The sequence below is a fragment of the Apis mellifera genome, linkage group LG6, assembly GCF_003254395.2.
Source record: "Apis mellifera strain DH4 linkage group LG6, Amel_HAv3.1, whole genome shotgun sequence".
NCBI classification, from domain to species: Eukaryota; Metazoa; Arthropoda; class Insecta; order Hymenoptera; family Apidae; genus Apis; species Apis mellifera.
Window position 1 is genome coordinate 7,800,132 of NC_037643.1, and position 8,878 is coordinate 7,809,009.

Below are 8,878 nucleotides of genomic sequence, written 5' to 3' on the forward strand. Positions count from 1 at the left end.
TCTTCTTCTTCGTGAAATTCGTTCTTTTTCTTTTTTTCCCCCCCTTTTATCGATAATGGACGGTGTGTAGACAGATACGGACGATGATAAGAGAAGAACAAGTTGATTAGCGTTAAACGTTCTTTATGCTGAAAACGTTACTGTTAATTTCAGTATCTAGAAAAGTGTTCTGTTAAGATTTCTTCGGGCAAAGCGAGTGTTTGTTGTTCAAAAGAGGGTTGATTAAAAAAATAAGTTTGATTTTCGTTTCGCCTAGTCTGTTATCGCTTTTTATCGAGATCGGTTGTTGAATCAGTCTTCTTCCGACTCTTTCGCCCTCCTCCCTTTTAGAGAGACGCGCACGTTTTTTTTTTTATCCTTCGAGAAATTTATCATTAGGGAGGGGCGCCAGGCCACGGTTCTACAGCTTGTAAATCACGTTAGATTTTTTCCCACCGTGGCTCAGCTGGGGGTTTAGTCTTTTTAACCACTGTTAAGTGAGTAAGAACTTAATCGTTAAAGTTAATCTGTAGACGATCGTTTTAACGCAAACGCATTACGCTTCTATTGTGCAAAAAAAAAGAAAGAAAGAAAAAAAAAAAGAAAAAAAATAAGAAAAAAAAGGTGCTTCGCGCGAGTATCGAGCGCACAAAAAAAAAAATATCATCCACTTCGATCGTGAAGGGGGGAAAGCGGGACAAGGATTGGAAGGAATACGACGACAATATGGATCGTGGCACTCTGATTTATTTTCTCGACGACGACTCCGAAAATAAATCGAAAGCGAAAATTTCACCGGTTATTCGGGACCCGGTTGCCAATCTCGCGCAGAATAATCGACGAAATTTCGTTTTCCCAACGAGCTGTGTTCTCTCGAGCGTCGTCGAAATTATTAACCGCGCGTGTCCACGATCCATAATCGAGTCACAATTGACTAGATATTGCGGAGCGATCGATCTTCAAATCGGTCGCGTCGATGAACGAATAAGATTCGTTTCATCGGGGATTCTTCTTCTACTCTGCCGCGATCGCGAGCCGCACGATCCGTGTTTGTACATAGGCGCGAGAAAAAAGAAAGAAACGGAACTCTTCATGACAATATCAGCCCCGAAAAATTTCCTGATTAGCTCGATCGCGCGCGGCCGTATGCCGACCACGATCTTCTCGTCACACTCCATTCTATATTTTGTGAACTTCCATGGTTCACGACGATTCACGGTTTCAAAGACCTTGGAAGACCGGCCTCGTCCATCGATTGACAACAGATAACAACCTTACCTAACCCACCAGAACCTAAACTCGCGTCGATTTTGCTCGTCGAGACGGATCTCTGCTTCGAAACGAAACGAAAAAAAGAAAAAGAAAAAGAAAGATCGCCCGATGAAGCCGCCACTGCGACGAGAGAAATCGTCGTCCTTGTTCTTTCGGCCGAATTCTGTCGTAGAATTCTTCTAAATACGCTTATTACAGTTACAGAGCCGACAACGTATCGCGTTGTCGCGGAGGAAGCCTACCCTTTGCCCCTCATCCACGTACCGATCTTTGCTCGGCGATCGTTGACGCGAACGAACGTCGACAACGAAAGGACGTGCTTTCGCTCGTGCAGTGGGTGCAGTACAGACATGGCCTTTTCTTTTCTTTTTTTTTTTTTTTTTTTCTCTCGTTTTCACGAGCATCGTGCACGTGAGCAATCGTCTCGATTCGATACCGTTCGAGGAAAGTCGACGGGGGTGCTGCTCGAAACTCCGAAAACTCGAGGTGTCTGGTATCGATCTGGGGTGGAGGATGGGGGGGATGGGGGCAAAGGAACAGATTCATGCGATGTTCAACGATTACATAACACCGAAACGCATCGGGACAAAAAGCCTCTTCCCGTTTGTGTCTTCTGGCGTAATAGAAAAAGAAAAAAAAAAAAAAAAGTCTAAAAGATCACGATCGCGCGATCGGTGTATCCACATTCGTCGTGCTTACCCCAAACTTCCCAAGAGAGGTGATTTTTAATCGGATCTTGCGCTCCGTCACGTGAATGTCGATCGATAAAACGATCGCACTTTACTCACAACTTCTTCCTTCCTCGAGAATGGATTATCATTGCGCGACGAGTTTGGACATCCCGTTCATTGTATTTATACATATATGATATACATACCTGTTATTTTTTTCTTCGAACAAAAAAAAAATAATAATAATAAATAAAAGCGTGAGCGTGTGATACGTGTGATAAAAAACGTGGAAACGGAGATAGAGGGAGCAGGCGTGATGGTGTGTCGCACGAAGGACGATATAAATATACATATATAAATATATGATTAAATATATAAATACGTAGAAGTGTGTGTGTGTGCAGAAATCGCGTAGGAGTGCGTAAACAAAGTCTTGTTGGGCGGCTAACTCTTTTGTCGCTCGATTTAAACAGCGCGACCGGCGCGTCGTTGCGCGCATGCGCCGGCGCGACATGGCGCGCTTTTCGAATATACATACATACATACATATATATATAAATATACATACATATATATATATATATACATATATGTATATCTGTATAAAACTAATAATAGACACGCAAGGATGGAAAAGAACGGAGAAATTCACAGCATTGAACTTAGTAGCTTCCACTTCTTTTCTTCATGTAGCCATGAGTTTTAAATATAGCCTGTTAATCTCCGTTCTTTTCCACTTACGAGCTTCCGCGGAACGACAGAACGATATTCTCGAATCAATTTCCACGAGAAAAGGAAAACCTGCCACGCTCGCCCTCATCCACACTCCTCTCAGCTCTTCCTCCATCCCACGTTCGTTTTTCGTTTCTCTCCTCCCGATCGTTCTCCGATCGACCGCGGCTCTATATACCCTCTCGATATTAGTAGTATAACCGTACCGCTGCGCTCAAATCTTCTTTGGCGTGTTCATCTTTCGGCTGCCTGTTTGTCGTTGTCTGGTTGTGCGATGCGATGCGATGCGATGCGTTGCGTGCGTGCGTGGCGTCGAAACGAACGAAAGAAACGTCGGATTCGACGAGTTTTCGCGCTATTCCCAACCGTGGGGCGATAATTATATCGGGGTGGGGGGGAAGAAAATTCGCGAATGAAAAGCTACTCGAACCCTTGTTAAAGCGGACAAGATGCATTGCGACAGGCATTTCGCGTTGTATACCCACGAAATGAGTGAATACGTGGCGTCTCGTACAAGGTAACCAATATAACCATCACGTTCATTCCTTTTCACGACTCGAACTTTCTCTCACGATGTGTGAACTCCCTGAACAGAGTAACTGCGGAACGAGTTTCAATTTTCCGAGAAAAACTCGCGCTTGTAACGTTCCAACCATCGTGGAACATGGAGATCGACCGATAGTACGACAGAATCTCGATGGATTCGATGCAGATTTCACTGGTCACGCGTGCGGATCCAAAGAGAGCGCGAGCCTCTTCTTCCCTTTGATCTCACAGGTTTCCATTCGTTTCGTTCATTCGATTCTTCACAGATTCATCCAAGAGACTTCTCTCTTTTTCTTTCTCTCGAGGAGAGACGAGGTTTCTATCTCTCGATTTACGCTCGATCGCACGTTTTCACGCCCTGATCAGATGGGGATTAGCGAGTATCGAAGTGAAACGAGTAGCCTTAGGGATATATTGGCAACGAAATGAAAGAAACGATGCGCGGTGATACACGCGTAATGCGCGACATTTTGTTTTTTCTTTTTCTTTTTTTTTTTTTCCTTTTTAATATTACCTCTTTTTTCCTTTCCTTTCCTCTCCACGGTCATCGAAGTTGGCAATAAAACGCGTATAAGAGTCGAGCCTCTGATGGTCTTGTATATTCTCGAAATACGAGTCTCTTCGTTTTTCCGCCACAGTTACGTCCCGACAACGGGATGGTCCTCGTTTCGAGGGACAACGAACGTGCTCCCTTTTCCCCCTTTTATCCCCTATCTTCCTGCCTTTTTGTTTCGCCTCTCCCACGCAGAATACACTGGGAACGAACGGTTCTGTTACGTGTCTGCCGAATAGATGGCACTTGTTCTTTTCTCCGTCGGGATTTACCAGAAAATGGGATTTTCCACTCGATTTTTTCCTTTTCTTTTTTTTTGCGTTCCTTCTTTAAAAACTTTCCTTTTCGAAGCCAGACGTGCATTCGAAGATTAACGAGCCGAATTAAACGTCTTTGAAGGTTTTTTTTTTATTTTTCAGTGGATTTTGCCTGCGAGAAATCGAGACGGAAAAAAGTAAAAAACGAAAAGAGAGAGATCACGATATTATCCCCTTTAACGCGCATTACGTGTAATTCTAAATTAAAATTCACACCGTTTACTGAACGATTATATATATATATATATATATATATATATATCATCGATACTTGGTCGTCATTTCGAAGAATTTTCTTGTACGCGATTTCCTTTTCCGCAACAACGATATATGAGTCGAGGTTGGATCGAAAGTCGAGGAAGACGGCCGGATAGTCGGGCGTGTGGGAGATCGCGAGGAGGAATATTGCGAGTGACGCGCGCGTTTCCCCAAGTTACGACCGTTTGCATACGTGTCTGTCGTGAATTTAGGAGGGAAGGTTTAAGCGAGTTCATCCGGCGAATCTGTAATAACGTTTACTCGAGCTCTAGAGAGAGAGGGTGTTTCGCGTTTATGTGTGCATGTGTGCGCGTGTACGTGTCGCCTGTCTGCGTGTGGTTATATCATATGATGCGTACGCGAGTGACTGTGTGCGAGGTTACTCTCCGTGATCGACTGTAATTTTATATAATATTTGTAAGGCAAAAGAAATATTATGTACAGCATACCTGACAGTAAATAATAAGTATCTACCTTATACCTTATACGATACTGTTTTTCGTACGATCCTCGTGTTATTTCTCTCTCTCTCTCTCTCTCTCTCTCTTCGAAGGGGAGATAAAAATTTCAATTTCAAAGTTTCAAAAGTGGTTACGAGCAATTTAAAAGTAAACGCGATATGGATGGAGCGATACGTGGTTCGATCAATTTCCAATAATTATCCCGAGTTAATTTTGAGAAATCCTCGTTCTCCAATGTTTTCTTCGCACATCTTCATTTAAGTTTCCCGATTAAGTACTTAAGTGGGATAATAGTTTTGCTCGTTTCCACAAAGCTCGGTGATAGCGACGAAATATGGCAACGACGTGATTTGAATGTACAAAATATGAATATGCATCAAGTATAGGATGCGGAAAGGCTGTTACAATTTTATTTATAATATTTTCTTATCACGGATATTACACGTGCAGTCTTTCTACCGAAAAAATATTCCATTTTATTTAACGCTTATTATTTTAAAATAATAAGACAATTATTAAAATTAATGCTATTATTACAAATACATTTGTGTAATTGTGGAATTCTTTTGTATACATATAAGATTCTTGGAAATCGTTGGAGAAAGAAGAGATAAAAGAAAGAAAATATAAAAGAGGATGAGATAGAGAAAAGAAGTATAAGAAATAGGAGAAAGAAGAGAGATAATGCAGGAGAGGAAGAAAGAGAAAATATGTGAATTAAATATTATATAAAAAAAAAAGAAACAAAAGGAACAGAAAGAATACAATCTGGAATAAAAAAAAGTAAGATTGCTATGAGACGAGAAAACCCTTTAATAGGTCAGGTAGAAATCAGAGTCAAGGAATAGACCAGACATTTAAAAATAAAAGAAATGGAAGAGATAATAAAAATACTTTGAAATCCAGTAAAAATCTATATATATATATATATATATATATATATATCTTCCATCATTTAGTTATCCTTTTTATATTTACTTTGGTGATGGATGAACAATGCTAAAGGGAAGTGAGAAAGAATAATAAAGACCAACAGGATTCATTCTTCATGTCATTGTATGAAACGAGGTACAAAGCGAGATTGATCCTATGAACGTTGGAAATATTGACTTTTCTTTAACTCTTGTAATTCAACGTCATTGTATTTCACAAAGAATCGTAATCTATTGCTCTTGTTTCCAGTTTTGTGCTCAACCAACTTCTGTCTCTTATTGTTACCTACCATTATTTCAAGCTCTAATTTCTCGACTGGTTACCAATAACAATTTATCCAATGGAATAAAAGCAGAAAAATTCCCTTCCCTGTATATAAACTATATACACACTAGCTCTTTCAATTAGATAATTGGATATCGTGTCATTTCTTCGATGAGACGACAATAATAATACTAATAACAGATCGACTTCGTTATGTATTTTGATTGACATATAACGACGTATTAACGAATGCTTTCAATATCCATATCCAACCACGATATTGCAAAATATATTACAAAAGATACGTAACAAGTGCATACTCTTATCAACGAGTACCAATAACTCGTATTCTTTGTTTCGAATACACAAAGATGCAAAATGCCGTATTGTATCACCGGATAATATACCAAAGGATAAAAGAGTTATAAAAGAGAGTATCGCTTTTCCACACAAATCGATAATAAATCCTTTATTTTGATAAGAAAATAATGCATTATATCAAATGCACGCAATCGTGACACACGTGAAGAAACAAGTGAACATTTTAGAACCGATCTACGTCCAAAATGACTTGGTATACGTTATTTTTGATAATATACGTAATCATAGAATGTTATTAGTGGTTTCTTCGATGTTCGACCTCTCTTATGAAAATGGTACACATTGCTCGGCTATGGTTTCACGCAAAAAGCTTTCACAGATCGATGATAATTGCCAACGAAGAAATGGACGAACAAAGTATTGTTAATGGAACAATACTTGGCGAAAATGTTTAATCCCACACAACGCTCCATAAACACATTCGATACGAGATCTTTGGTCAGAGTTCATCCATTAAACGTTGATCGTTAATTAATCTGGACACATTGACAATTGGAATTGATCGGATTATATGTGATAGCCAAACAGGTTTCCTTTGGTCTGACGCAATATTGAACTGTATATAGCCACCTATAATTTAAAAAATTATATTAATTAAGCAAATTGTGGAATTATGAGTACGATTTTTGTAAAATTTTGTAAAATTTATTTCCAATTATTTTAAATTACTATGTAAGAAGAAGATACTTTTATATATTTTTTTATTTAAAACAACAAATTAACATTTAATAACTATTATTCTAGCTCATAGATCATACGTTTAAAACTTGTACAAAAATTCAAATGAGAGTCTCTCAGACGGCATCGATTAAACTTTGAATTTGAAATTATATTAGTATCCAATTCTATGTGCTTTGTTGTGGAAAAAATTTTTATAAGGAATTTGTTTAACACGGTTTATTCGTGCGGCAGAAACAATTGGAGAAGGAAATTAGTGGTAGAAGGACAAAGGAAATCGGATAACCAAGTAATAATATAAACATTACCATTACCATTTTCATTAACATTTCCATTATCTATTCTTATTAACTCAAAGACATAACATAAGTCTGTCGATAAGAGCAAAATATCTCGTAAAATATCTACGCAAAATATCCTCTCGATTTAATTAACCTAAATTATACAATTACACAACGCTCAAATCCAGACTAATAGAGACTCTGAGTCTAAGAGTATTCGTGTAGGATCGAACGTTACCTCGTTATCCGAGATTCCTAGCTTAACCTCGCAATTTTTCATCCTTCGATTCCTCTCTCTCTCTCTCTCTCCCCCCCGTTCCACGTAAAATAATATCGGTAAACTGGGGTAAAACCACACGATAACCACACTCCTCGTATCGGCGCGATTCCGAATTTTCGACAAATATACGACCGGTCTTTCGCTGGCTATTAAGTACGTCGTTCCGCGGTGAGGGGGAGGAGGAGAAGGAGGGTCGAGTTCGAGGGGAGAAATTATGAGGGTGGCGGAGTGGAAAATCTCTCAGAACTCGTGCGCGACGGAACAAACGGACGATAATGTCCCGCGGTTGGACATGAAATGAAATTCCGAATGATATAACCGTTCGAATTCACGGACAATCGGGCGGAGAGGTTGGCCAGGGGGAGGGAGGGGAGAGGAGCTGTAAATCCTCGAGATAAAATAGGCGGACGCCACTTCTTCTTCTCCTCCAGAGAAGACCCCTATTCCTTTCTCGAAGTCACCAGAAAGCCACCGTCTGCTTCTTTCCTTTCGAAGGTGGCCATTTTAGGTGAGGACGATGATCCTTTTTGCACGTCGTGACCGTCGACGACGATTTTCAGTCGTTTCTCTCTCTCTCTCTCTCTCTTTTTCTTTGCTCTTCTCTTGATTTCGCGCCTTTTTTTTTCGCCTCGAGAGAAAAGCTCGATTATCGAATATGGACTCGTGGGGTTGAAGGCGGAATAACACCGTTTGTGTTACGAAGATGTATAAGGGAAACAATAAATATCGAGGGGCCGCGGGAATGGAGTGATATTATTGAAGAAGGGAAAATTGAAGGTTGGGAAATATCGAGGAGGGGAGATTGGAGGGTTGAGGTGTTATTGAGAAACGAAAATTGGGAAATATCGAGAGATTAAGGTGTATTTTCGAGAATTGGGACGAATTGGTCGGAAGGGATGATTTGATATTTGGAAATGTAAGAATCGGATTGTCGAGGAATTAATTATCGGTCAGAGTTGTTGTCAAGTTTCTGTTCTTTGGTGATGGTATGATGATCATGGAATGATAAATTGTTTGTTGAGAATTGAATATCGTTTTATTATAAAAAAAAGGGTTTGATTTATCATTCTATTCAAAAGGTTTGATCAAAATTTTTAAAGTAACAATGTTCTACTTCCTTCGAAAGTGTAACTTGCGAAAACGTAGTTTTCTGACTACTTTTCTTTATGAATATAAACTTGGCCGAACTTGGCTTGAAACAGCAATAACACCAAGTTTCTATAAAACTGAAATCAACAAACTTGCACAATTACTGTGAAATGTTTCGATACA